Raw genomic sequence first — 14,263 nt, forward strand, 5'->3', positions numbered from 1 at the left:
ACTTTTATATTTGATGTGATTAATCGCAATTAATCGATTTGACAGCACTAATACACTGTATAATGACAGTACTGATATATACTCATTTTTTATATACATAAAAATATTTTTTTTAACATATTTTAATACATACATTTTATTTATAATTTTATTTATAATTACCTGTATAAATTATTTTTAAATACAATTTAACTTTATTTAAAATATTATATGACAATGAATATATTCATAATGAAATATTGTATTTGGGTCAATGACGTGACGGGTCATTTTTTTTGTCCAAAGGCCTTAATAATAATAAAAAACAAAGATATGACATCCAAGGTATGTAAAGTAGTACAACTAGATCTCTTTTATTGAATCCAAAAGGTTTTAATTATATTTTGCTACATATTTTAAAGATTTTGAAGTGTCAAAAGGTCATTTGGTTTAACTTTCTAAAGGCCAATACAGCCATTTCATTTGATTAAAATATCTTAAAATGTATATATTTTTTATTCTGGCATCATTTTATAACATCATATTTCAACATAGTTCAAAATGGTATTAAAATTATGTGTAGAATTCGTTGCTTTTTTATGAGAAAGAATGTCCGGATAAAAGAATTTCAGTGATGTCATTCGGAGTAACCAATATAAAAGGACCTTTTTGGATCAAGTCATGCGGTCAATGTCATGTGACAGGATGTGACATCATTCAGACGCCTGCAAAGGACCACATGGTCGTGAAGCAAAGTAACTAACTCTCTTTTAACTATTTGAAAAATTCATGTTTTCACTTCCTCATACGCATGTCCCGAAACATCAGGTCATTCGGTACAACCGCTATAAAACATGGAAAATGTTGTAATATTTTAAAAACTTGTACTAAATATAAAATGTTTGATTAACATTGTTTGAAAATATCGTCATTCGGTATAACCAAAAGCGTCATTCGGTAAAATCAAAATTTTGGTTAAACCGAATGACTTTTTTGGTGACAAATTTTGTCCATCTTGTAAAAAAATGACAAAAGCAGTGTTAATTGATTATAAAAACCACATCGTTAAGAATTAAAAAATAGTTAAGAAACCACATCATTGTTAAGAATTAAAAAAAACTTGGCCCATTTATATATAAATTAAACACAAAATAATTCGATTTTTTACATTTTCAAAAGACAAACTTGCCTTTGTGATTCTACGGTGTTGTGGACCGTTTCAAGGGCGTTGCTATGAAGTTGCTAAAGGTGTTCTAAGAGTTTTCAGTTTGCTTCCACACAGTTGCTATTGTGTTCTAAATTGTTACTGACCGGCCAAGTCAGAAGACCCCACCCTCAAATCTCTAGATATTCTGGTCTGATATGGCTCGGGTCTCTCCTTCAGTGTAGTTCATGTAACTTTACTCTGTTTTATGTCGATTAAAGAGGCAAAACTCACAATAATTAAACAATTAATATATGAAAGGAGCATAAAGTTCATTGTGCCTCTTCTTCACCTCATACATTCTTTTACCAGAAAAGGGTGGAGTGAAGGAGCTAAGAAACAAACAAGACAAAGAAAGCGAGAGGGCAAGATTTTCATCACCCCAGGCTACAGTTATCAACCTCCACCCAGTTGTACTCTGACTCAAGCACCACACTCAGTTGAATGCAACGCATGGTTTGCTTTCTTATTAAAATCTGTGCTTTTAACTCCATCATGAAGCAATATCCTACAACCAGCACTCATTCATGACAATCCATTCGTCAGTGTTTGTTTCAGATCACACTCAAGAAAGTTTGGCAATCGACAGCCATTTGCGTATCAGCGCAGAGGAGCAGGTTATCTGTTCGTAGCATGCTGCCACGCGCCCTGCTGCACCTGATAGTCTTAACGCAGCATTCCTCACCTGAGAGACAGAAAGAACGGGCAGGTTTAAACACGACCGCCCAGACACTCATACACTTGTTCGGTGGCTGCAGGTGTAGCTCAAATCGCATGTAATACTGCAGCTCCGGGCTTGTAGGTGAGCCGCATAAACTATGCGCCTGGGTTTGTAAGGAGGAGGCGAGGGTAATTTGATGTTTGGAGCCGCATAACGTGGGACGAGGAGTCCAAACGACTGTTTATTTGAAAGAATTAAGCTTTTCGCTCCGTGTGAAGTTGATCGCTTTGTGGATTTTCCCTCGAGTGTGGTTCAGGGCAGAAAGAGGGCATATGAATACATTGAAGTCCGTCGCATATGTAACAGCACACCGACTTCCAGTCTCCCCAAAAATGAAAATATACAATCTGAAGTACTTCTCTCTGTCCGTTGCATATTTAAGATGGAGGCCTCACGGTAACTGTCAAATTCAAAGACAAGGATTGTGTGGAGATCTCGGATAATAGTGCAGTGTTTTACTGAATGGAATGATTATGTTAAAGTGCTCTGGGATTGACTGTGATTACAGCCTCTAACTGCCAAACACCATTTTAGCCAGTTTCCAGACTCGGTATCAAATTAAACTAGGATTATTAATGGGGAATCACCATGTGAATGATGGAGATCAGGAACAGCTTGTATTTAAATTGTGTTTATGGATAAATCTAACAAAACCTTTAAGGAGCACGTCCTTTAAGGAACAAGTTTAAAAGTTTTACCTCAAAATTAGAAGACAAAAACAATAGAAAAATGTCAAAGAAATGAAATGGATTACAAATAAGTAGCATAGATAATATTCTTTGCATTATGACATTACTATCATAATAATTACGCCATTTTTTCCACCTTAAGTAATGCATCTGCATATTTTGCTTTTAACTTTATGTATAATTCTCATTATTCTTAATTTAATTAGATTTTTTTTTTACTGTATTACAGTCATTTTGAACATGGTTCCAGATTTCTTTTCATTTAAATCTATATTTATATAAATCATTGTTTTTTTAAACAATGTTTGATAATTGAAATAAAGCTGAAATAAAATGAAATATAAATATTAGATGAAAAACTTAAAAAAAAAACTTAAATAAAAGTCATGTTGCCTTCGCACCTAACTGAAATAAATAAGTTTAAGTTGAATATGTACTAAAATGACAAACTAAAACTGAAATAAAAATACATGACATCTAAATATTGCATATGCAAAATCAAAAAAGCAGATACTTTAAAAGGAAAATAAAAGCTAATAAATAAAAGTAAAAGCTTTAACAAAATTATAATAAATACTACATTAGTAAAAAAAAGTAAAAGTTGTTACAAAATTGTAATACTATAAAGTAACCCTGATCTAAATATTTTATATTTAAAATTAATATTTAAATGACATTTATATGTTTAGAAATTAAATTTATATATATTTTTAAATATAACAAATATTATTATTTATTTTTGCATTATAGTAATGACAATTTGGGAGAAATGTGCTTAATTGCCATGAAAATCATGACCAAAAAAAAAGTAATCTTAATGTTCATAAAATTAGTCTTTATTTCTTTCCTTTTGATTTTGAGGTGAAATGTGACCTGGACCTGATCCTGAGATTCACCTCTATATGACAGCAGTTGTGCGGCAGGGAGTCCAGAGGTTCTTGTTTGCACATGTGGACAATGAGACACTTTCAGATGGAATTCTTCTGAGCTCCACCTCCGGTTCCTTCACGTACCTCAACCATACAATTCACATTCGCATCCAAGAATGTACCTATAATTCCATGGGGATAACATGGTCCTTTTATTTCCTGCCTGTAAAACATTTTTGAGCAAAAAGAGGATTTTACATCACAAAATCAGTTGTCAAAGAGGTTAACATGTAGGTTAAAGCAATCTGGTTTTGACGAGAAGAGATTGCTGAATGTGGCATGTTGAGGCCTGTGTGTATATGTGTGTGTGTGTGTGTGTGTGTGTGTGTGTGTATGTGTGTGTGTGTGTGTGTGTGTGTGCGGCCTGTGGCAGGTGCACAGAAGAGGCAGATAAAGGGATTTCAAACCTGCTGAAATCTGTGAGGGCAAGTCAGAGCTGTGCTCCACACACACACACAATTACACACACACACACACACACATACACACACACCCTCTTAGATACACACAAATACCTCAGCCAATGTTTTATCTCAAGTTAAATAGGAAAAAAGTCATTAGGACTTCATGAATAGAGTACATGTGATTATTTCTGGAGCACATGACTCAATCGCAGCATTCAGCAGCCATATATTTCAGAACAGTGACCACTGTCCGGGGCAACGCTCTATAACTGATCGTTCATGTTTCCTACATATCTGTGCGTGTGTGGAATAATGTACAGTTAACCGGTCAACCCCTTCAGTCTGATAACTTCTGAGGCGCATTTTGCAATAATGATCAGCTGGCTGTACATTATACAGTACAGTCCAAAAGTTTGGAACCACTAAGATTTTTAATGTTTTTAAAAGAAGTTTCGTCTGCTCACCAAGGCTACATTTATTTAATTAAAAATACAGTAAAAAACAGTAATATTGTGAAATATTATTACAATTTAAAATAACTGTGTACTATTTAAATATATTTGACAAAGTAATTTATTCCTGTGATGCAAAGCTGAATTTTCAGCATCGTTACTCCAGTCTTCAGTGTCACATGATCCTTCAGAAATCATTCTAATATGCTGATCTGCTGCTCAATAAACATTTATGATTATTTTCAATGTTGAAAACAGTTGTGTACTTTTTTTTTCAGGATTCCTTGATGAATAGAAAGTTCAAAAGAACAGCATTTATCTGAAATACAAAGCTTCTGTAGCATTATACACTACCGTTCAAAAGTTTGGGGTCAGTAAGAATTTTTATTTTTATTTTTTTCGAAAAGAAATTAAAGAAATGAATACTTTTATTCAGCAAGGATGCATTAAATCAATCAAAAGTGGCAGTAAAGACATTTATAATGTTACAAAAGATTAGATTTCAGATAAACACTGTTCTTTTGAACTTTCTATTCATCAAATAATCCTGAAAAAAAATATTGTACACAAATATTTTGTACAATTGTACACATTAAATGTTTATTGAGCAGCAAATCAGCATATTAGAATGATTTCTGAAGGATCATGTGACACTGAAGACTGGAGTAATGATGCTGAAAATTCAGCTTTGCATCACAGGAATAAATTACTTTGTGAAATATATTCAAATAGAAAACGGTTATTTTAAATTGTAATAATATTTCACAATATTACTGTTTTTTACTGTATTTTTTATTAAATAAATGTAGCCTTGGTGAGCAGACGAAACTTCTTTTAAAAACATTAAAAATCTTAGTGGTTCCAAACTTTTGGACTGTACTGTATGTACTTATAAAATGAACAATTTCAGCTCTAAATTCTGATTGGATAAGTCACAGGCCACACATTTTATTAGCAAAACCTTAGCAACATAATCAATCAATCAATCTATCAATCTATCTAGACCTTAAAACCTTCAAAGTTCCATATTTTAAAATCATTGTAAACTTTCATGCCAGGCATGTTGCTATACAGTCATAAAAAACCTACACTATTTGACAGTAGAATTATTTTTTTATTTCAATTATTCTTATGAACGAGTAGTACAATTTATTAAACATTGGTGTCTTTATCCATTGTTATTATTATTGTCAAAATGACAAATGTGGACATTATTTATGGATTTAACCCATAGATGATGGGTAATTTATAGTTTGATAAACAATAAAATAATCCTTTTAAGGTGTTAATTGTTTCGCAAATGCATTTGCAAAAAATTACTTTCATGATAATTATTTTTTGTGCTGGGAAAAGTTTTTTTTTTAAAATCTCATCAAAGTAAAGTTTAATGACAAACTATGTTTAATGGAATGAAGGCTGTGTGTGAGCGCTGACACAAATCCCTAAACCTCACAGCTATGTAAATATGCATGTCTTGTCGTGTCCAGACCGACCCCTGTAATTATACCATCATCAGAATCACCTGTGTGAAGGTCTATCGCTGCATCACAAGAGGGCTGCTTTCAAAAGAAAAACACGCTGGCAGAATGATGCTGAGCCACACCAGTCACCAGTTTATATAGTGCATTTATATATATATATATATATATATATATATATATATATATATACACACCACTACAGCTGATATAGATGACAGAAATACAATTCTTTGCACAAACTATAAGTGAAAGTTCATTCAAAGCATAAAACATCAGCTGGAGTCTTTGAAGTTGCTTAATCTGTTGATATTTGGCAGTGAATTTCAGATTTCCCAGCAATCCTCTTGGTGTCAGGACAAATGAGACACGGTCTACCGCCCTCTCTTTTAAAACAGAGCCACGCTGAAAGAAAGGGACGTCAGTGAATCCCGAGGACATGTAGCTGCACGGGAGAGCTGACAGCTGGAAACAACTTGTGCAAACAAAAGAAAGTAGAACTTAAAGAAAAAAAAAAAATTCTGATGGAGCTGAATGACAATTTTTCACCAATATTTGATCACCTCCCAACAGTAAAAATAATGTACCCATTTATATCAAGGAAGGATGAAACCAAATATTCAATATCAGGGAGGACCAGAGGATTGGTTACAACCAAATCACCAATCACCCCCTTCATTGTCTATAGTGGTTACAACCCAGTTTAATAAAATTAACAATGCAAAATTGTAAACTACTCCACAAAACAGACTAATCAATCAATCAATCCTAAGGAATATTTAGTTCCACTCAAGCTCAGACATATTATGCCCCTTTCACAAGATGTAATTGAAGTCTCCCAGAATGTGTCTGTGAAGTTTCAGCTCAAAATACCCCACAGACCATTTATTATAGCTTGTCAAATTTGCCCGTATTTGGGTGTGAGCAAAAACATTTTGTGTGTGTCCCTTTAAATGCAAATGAGCTGCTGCTCCCGGCCCCCTTTCCAGAAGAGGGCGGAGCTTTAACAGCTCAAAAACAACAAAGCTGGAGAATCTCACGCAGCCAAAATAATGATTGTGAGTAACGGTGTTCAGCCTTACATTGTTCAAAACGGAGTCGAACTTTGAGCGTCGTAACATTGCAGATGTTGTTTATGCTCTAGCAGCAACATTACACACTAACTAAAGTTAGAAAAGTGAAATCATAATCAACCACCCCTTTAAAATGAAATTCTGGAACAGACACTAGATCTAGTCTTAACTGACAAGTACTGTGTTGGTCGGGGTGATGTGATGGTACTAGAGGAGACAGGTTTAAAACCCGTACTTATCTCTTCAGCATCAGCAGATCACCTGGAGCTATCAGAGAAAATGTCACTCGCTACTGGGACTGAAAAGAAGTGGCTTGTTTTGTCCAGAATCACTTAAGTCCCTCAACCTGAAAACAAGGGATCATGGGGATAATCCAACTGCACACCAATCTGAGATATGAACAGCAGACACAGCTCTCCCGAAAAATTCCTGCTGCTCATACAGTGCAACATACATCATTAAAATATCTTTATGAGTGCAATGCATAATGCTAAAATAAACAGACTTATCATGGAATTACGTATGCAGGTAATGGAAACGTTGCATTGATATTTAAACCATGCACGTTCACATTCTTGTAATTTGACTGTATATTATAGACGCTAAGTGCACTAAGTTAACTGTAAATATATATATAATGTTGGAGTTGTGCTCTCTGGAAGGTATTTAGTGATTCACCACTTTTGCACTCAAATAAAAACATTTTTCAGATGTATTACATATACACAGAGATAAGTAATTTGGCCTCTACATACTGTAGTGACGGCAGCAGAAAGCACTTCCTGTGCTCTGACCTCAGCACCTCCAGTCCCTGAGGCTGTGACCTCACAATCTACGGCACTATTGCCCAACACACACACTGAATGTGAGTCTAATGCATGCTGACATGACTGTGCACTTCCCACTGCCCCTGCCAAAAGAGAACGAAAGAAAGTTTTTCCTGAAGTATTCGTAACTTCTCTAAGCCTCACAGTGTTCCTGTAGCTCAGGCAGTAGAGCACTGAGAACAATGACAGTTCATGGTGACCACATCAGTCAAGCTCCAAAAAACTTGAAAAACACCATAAAAAATTGTTCCTGCAACTAGTTCATGTGCTATATTTTAAATATTCTAAAGCTCTGTATGAGGAAAAATCTAAAATGGGTCATTATTCACTGAAACTCTTCCCTCAAAATTCATTATTAAAGCGATAGTTCACCCATAAATGACAATTCTGTCATCATTTACAGCCCTCATGTCGTTCCAAACCCATAAGACTTTGGTTAATCCTCGAAACACAAATTAAATATGGAAGCTCAAACGTGTGTGAGTGATGCATGAGAACCAATGAGGTTTGATCTAAAGGTGACGCACCAAATGTGATGTGCGTCGATCATTGTTTAGATCTAAATAAAAACCTGGACTTTCAAAGGAGGGACAAAAACCTCTCAGGTTTCATTAAAAATATCTTAATTTGTGTTTCGAAGATGGGTTTGGAACGATATGAGCGTGAGTGAGTAAATGACAACAAAATTGTAATTTTTGTGTGAACTGTACATTGAATTCTGCACATTTAAACTGCCGTTGCATGTTTGATTATAACACATGCAAGAATTTATGTCAAACCTTTTGCAACTGCCATTTTTGCAATCTTCAGAAAACTTGAAAAATAGCACAAAGTCATACTGTCATTGTGTTTTTTGTCCATTTTGATAGACAGCTGCACCCCATTTCAGAGACTAGCGGTGCAACGAAGCCTGTCCCAATTCAAAGACGCTTTTAAATGCAGCCTACAAATGCATCCTTCACTTCTCAGGCCATGAAAGATAGAATGAGTGAATCCTTTCCAATCTAGCCTTTCCCAATATTCATTGCCGGTGACAACTGGATTTTTTCCAGAGAACATGCTGGATCACACTAGTATTGTGTTTCAACTTACATCATATAAAAAAACATCATATCTTACTCAGATTTTATTAGGGCTGTCAATCGATTACATACGCATAATAGTATTACATACTCTGTGATTAATTAATCTAAATTAATCGCATACATAATTTTTGTTGTGAAAGTATTAAATATTTCAATTCAAATGAATCAATGCAGGGTTTTTCCTGGGTCAAAAATGGTCTTCGGTGGTGACAGACATGGTCATCCACACAAACAGTAAAAAGTGCACTACCCATGTGATCTGCGAGCCCGATACTGACAATAAAGTACCCGTCACTCTCACTGTAATTCTTTTTTGCCCTCTTTGCAAAAAAAAAAAAGTGATTTTATAGCTTTGTAAGAGAAGATGTTTTTTTGCTAAACCGGAAAAGTATTAAAAAGTAGCATTTAGAAGTTATATTAACTAATAATATAATTTTCTACCATATATAATTGAATGCACCTTGCTAACAACAACTTGCTTTGTTCTGGTTTCACCTCACTCCAGTCTAAACTAACTGATTTTATAGGTAGGCCTAATTTACTACACATTGTCATTTAAATAACCTGAAAATATTGTGGATTATTAAGGCTAATTTTACTAACCACTCTTGCTAAATGGGGTAAGCACACTTATGTTTTCATTTCAGAGTTGTTCGAATAAATGATTCATTATAGACCGTGTGGACAGATCAGTTGGTGTCATGATTCATTAAAATGAATCTGTTCAAATGAGTCATTAGGTCGCGATCGGACATTAGCGGACGTTGACGCGTTGCGTGCGAATCGCGACTTTTATAGGACATCGCAAAAGATTTGTCAACACAGAAAACACTTCACCACTGGATAGGATTCTCTTTTTGTTTACTGAAAGTGTGGTTTATGTCAGCTGCACGTGCAGGGCGCCTGTCAGAGAAGATGAGGTGACGTTCTTTTGAGCACTATTCACACCCAGCGGTTATTCAGGAAAAACATTCTCCGAATGCGCCTCGTGAAACATGGATTCGGTCTTACGAACTTTTAGCATTGTGTCAGTTGATTTAGATGATTATGTGTGAGGTAGAGAGAGTGCAAAGACGGTGCTTACTTTGAAGAAGAAGAGAGCTCGCGCGCACGAAGGAGGAGCTCTGCTCGTTCTGTCCGTCAGCGCAGCAGTCGTCTCCCTCCTTCATTTTACAGTCGAATGGTGGCTAGAACGGCTCCGGTTCAAAGGTCAATACGGAATGGATTAATCTGCGTTATTTTTTTTAACGCGTTATTTTTTCTCAGATTAATTAATCGAAATTAACGCGTTATTTTGACAGCCCTAGATTTTATATATAGTTTATACTCTATATTATGTACATAAATGGACCAAGGTGAACATTTAGACAGGTTGTAAACCCTGTTTTGTTTTCAGACAGTTCAATACAACTTTCAAAAGTTTTTCAGCTGCTCATCAACGACAGCTGTCACAGTAGACGACAAGAGCAATGCTTCATAGGCTAGACCGTCCCATTTAACAACGCCGGTTTGACCTTCGCAAACTTCAAAGGCATGGCCGGTGTCCTTCGAAGGATGCGGCCTCTGAATTGGGACACAGCTTATGTTTCAAGATTTCGTCTTCCTCAAAATATGACAGCATATCAAGGTTTTGAAACGCCTTGAGTGCACTGTTCCTTTAATGTAAACCTAAACCCCAGTGCCGTATGGGAACAGAAGTGTCTTATATCCCCCTAAAACCTGTCTTAAGTCTCTCTCCTACGCAGTAATAATAAGATCAGGTGAATTGTTGAGTAAGCGCGTGAATAACTTGTGCCAGCGGAATTTCCCATTGTAAGAGAGCATGATGCCACAAGCGTGCAATGAATCACCGCTATACAGTAATGCTCCGGCGTCTCTTCTGAGGGATCTGAGCACAGGGTGTGTATCAAACGCTCTGTAACGGGAGTCATAACATGAACGGCCAAAATTGAAATCACAAAAGCTTTGTTTATCCGATTCATCCACCATATAGGAGACACAGGAATTATGGCTTAAGGTTTAACTTGCGGTGGCAGGAAATGCTTGTTTACTCTTTTTCAGTGTTTTAAATCTGCAAAATATATGCTGACATTAGCTCTGTTTCAAAGTGAGCTACCTTGCATAATGAAAGCTTGTTTCCACCACGGAATAAAAAAAAGATAATTACAACTTTTTATCTCACAATTCTGACTTTTTTTCTCAGAATTGCAAGATTTAAACTTTTTTTTCCTTCAGAATTGGACTTTATAACTCACAACTGCGAGTTTATGCCTCACAATTCTGAGAAAAGAATTAAGAAATGTCCTTTTTTTTTTACAGATAGTCTTGTATCAGTTTAGCAGAAACAGTTGCATGTGTTTTTCTGCATCCAACAGGACTGTACAGATGACAAAAAACACACTGACATGTCTAACACACATTTGTAAATCAATATAGACCTTTATGAGTTTAAAGGGCATTAATTCTCCTGCTAACACCTGACTTTAAGGAACAGACAAGACACAATCAAATAAAATATATGGCATTTTTCAAGCTAATGTGGAAGAATACATGACATTTTATCTATTGTGTTTTGCCTGAGTGAGACATTTTTGTCAATAGGTCAAACTAAACACACCGAAGGCTTTTCCTGACCATTGTTCCCATGAACGAGGCATTTTACCTTGAGGGACTGTCCTTGTCAGTAACAATTAACTTTAGGAACCTTTATCTTTAAGCTATACAAACTCTTACAGAGCCTTGGGTGTGAAGCACCGCTGACTAAGACACAGCAATATTGATCTGTGCGAACAAGCCATCGTGAGTCTGACAGATAAACATCTCTCAATGAGGTGACCAGGACTACACTCAATGTACTATTTTAAATTGTGCAAGAAAGGATGTAGCAATTGTGATACCTGTAGGGGGGACATTTTAACATTCAAGTCGCACATTGTCAGGAGGATAATCATCACTTTCTAAGACCCCCTACTCTTTAAATCATTCAAAAGCTCCTGCATGAAAGGACTTGGTAAACCTAGATTTTTATAAAGGTCTATCATAGAGAGAGAGAGAGAAAGAGAGAGAGAGATGTCAAAAGTTATAATACATGAAGGTAAAGAAGTATTTTTTTAAGAAAGTAACATAAAAAAGGACATTGTTATTAAACTCTTCATGTAAAAAAAGTTTTTTGGCTTTTAGCATGAATATGTTAGTCTAACTATAATCTAGTGTACTCCAAAAACAATGACAAAATTTGCATTTATAAGATGTAAGCATTCAAAACTTACAGTCTCTCACTTCCACCAATATGGATATCAACGATTTTGATGACATCACTGCACTTCAGCTGCTCATCAGATATTCTGTCCAATCAAATGCTCTCTAGAATCTACAGCGCCCCGCCCCCTACATTATAAATATATGTTGAAGCTGCGGCTAAAATCGATTACTTGTTCACATATTTACTATTTTCTACATGCTGAATGGCATATATTGCATTATATAGGGGATAGGGAACGATTCGGACAGTGTAAATGTTTTCCATTGGGGCAAATGAAGTCTGGTTTCATGTTAGTGTCGTACGAACCCCCGCAGTGTGCAATAATGCTGCAAGTTTCAATGCACTTCAGTGGGCCTTTAAGAACCATTTTTTACATTTTGTCATAAACATCTACTGTAGAAAAATGTCATGGTAATCAAAGGGAAAAACAGTATGTTATACCTTTATTTATATAGCGCTTTTTACAATGCAAATTGTGTCAAAGCAGCTTTACATTGATAACTGGTACATTATTTTGGCTGCACAGCAGCTCTTAAAGAATAGTGTCAATGCAGGCAGATCAAAGCACTGTTGAATAAATGTCAAGAATACTGTTGAATATCAAATGTCAAGTGTCCCCAACTAAGCAAGCCAAAGGCGACAGCAGCAAGGAGGTGTAGTGTGTAAATTTTAGCGGCATCTAGAGGAGAGGTTGGGAACTGCAACTAACAGTGCACACTCCTCTCACCCCTCACTTTCTGAGAATCTACGGTTAGGGTTGCCAGGTTTTCACAACAAAACCTGCCCAATTGCTACTCAAAACTAGCCCAAAATTAGCCCAATTGCATTTCAGGGGGGGGGTCCCATGGTAAAAAGTGTGATCAGGGGTGTAAAATCTGCGTTTTTGGCAGGCTCCCCAGGTAAAAGTCGCATTCCAGGGACTAAATATCATGTTATTTGTGGTCACTTCAACCCGCGGACATGAAAAATAACCCACGGCAACAGTGTAAAAGTAGCCTAATTCCACTGGAAAACTGCGGACTTAGCAACACTTGCTACGGTGGCCGTCTGGCCGACATGTCGTCGTCTGAGAGAGCAGAGAGCAGCCTGTGTGAAGCAATGAGATTTCTTCTTATAACAAAGAATGGCCTCTGCTTCTAATAAACCAGATGACTACTACTACTTTGTGCGTATTTAACGTAGTGACGATGCAAGCTGCCTCTAAAAACACAAACGATTTAGAAGAACAACATATTGACTAAACGTGCTCTGTAGAGCAGTTTGTCCATTTAGGGTTACTGTAGAAACATGCAGGTGCATAATGGCGCCTTGACATGGACCTGCGATGTATGAGATAGAAATGGTTCATTCTAAGGTAATAAAAACATAATGGTTTATTATGTAAGGTCTTTATGTACCACCGAAAACATAGTTATGTATATTGTATTTCATTTCTGTCAATAGATCCTCCTAAATTTTACACATTGCACCTTTAAGCATTTTCCCTCCCATATAAAATCATTATAAAGAAATGTCATATACATACATACATAAAATATAACAAAGTGCATGAATGTAACAACCATGGATGCATTTTGGTAAGTCACATGTTCAGACAGGTGTAGTTTATCACAGTAACTTTATACATGTTTCACAACCAATAAGTGAAACATGTAAATAAGTACTTTTTGTTTCATTTTAAGCACTACATCTATTGCTTCATCATTTAAAGCACCTTTTTTTCTGCTTGAAAAGTGTGCTAAGTGTATCAAATAAAAGCCATTTGGTTTTGTTATCTGATGCAATGACATTAAGACGTTTTCATGACTAAACACTTTTTGGATGCACCGAATGGAATACAGATGGAGTATAATATATACAAATGAGTAATAATTAGAAACAGTTAGAAATGCTACAGCTACATATTAAAGCCACACCCTTGCAGCAAATCTGGGGCGTTAAAAGGCGACTGGCTGCAGCTCAAGTGTCTCTTCAAACTATCTGCCATGTGTTTCTCTCACACCTCAGCGTTAGAGCTCGTCTCTAATGACAGAGCAAGGCGAGGCCAGGATAAGAGTCAGGACACACACACACAAGCCCCTGCATTCCTCAGAGCAGAGCACCATGCCCACCGCAAGTTAAAACACGCTGATGAGAGTCATATCTTTCTCTCCTAGCCAA

General features: G+C 36.0%; 1 long non-coding RNA gene across 1 annotated transcript; it reads right to left on the reverse strand.

The window, feature by feature from the left end:
• Positions 1–3,413: 3,413 nt before the first annotated feature.
• Positions 3,414–9,983, reverse strand: LOC125258219. Its single transcript, XR_007182549.1, has 3 exons — positions 9,926–9,983; positions 7,685–7,839; positions 3,414–3,685 (listed from the first exon to the last, which is right to left on the reverse strand). It is a non-coding gene; the product is annotated as an uncharacterized LOC125258219 (long non-coding RNA).
• Between the last annotated feature and the right edge of the window lie 4,280 nt (positions 9,984–14,263).

The sequence above is a fragment of the Megalobrama amblycephala genome, linkage group LG22 (genome assembly GCF_018812025.1).
Source record: "Megalobrama amblycephala isolate DHTTF-2021 linkage group LG22, ASM1881202v1, whole genome shotgun sequence".
Lineage (NCBI taxonomy): Eukaryota > Metazoa > Chordata > Actinopteri > Cypriniformes > Xenocyprididae > Megalobrama > Megalobrama amblycephala.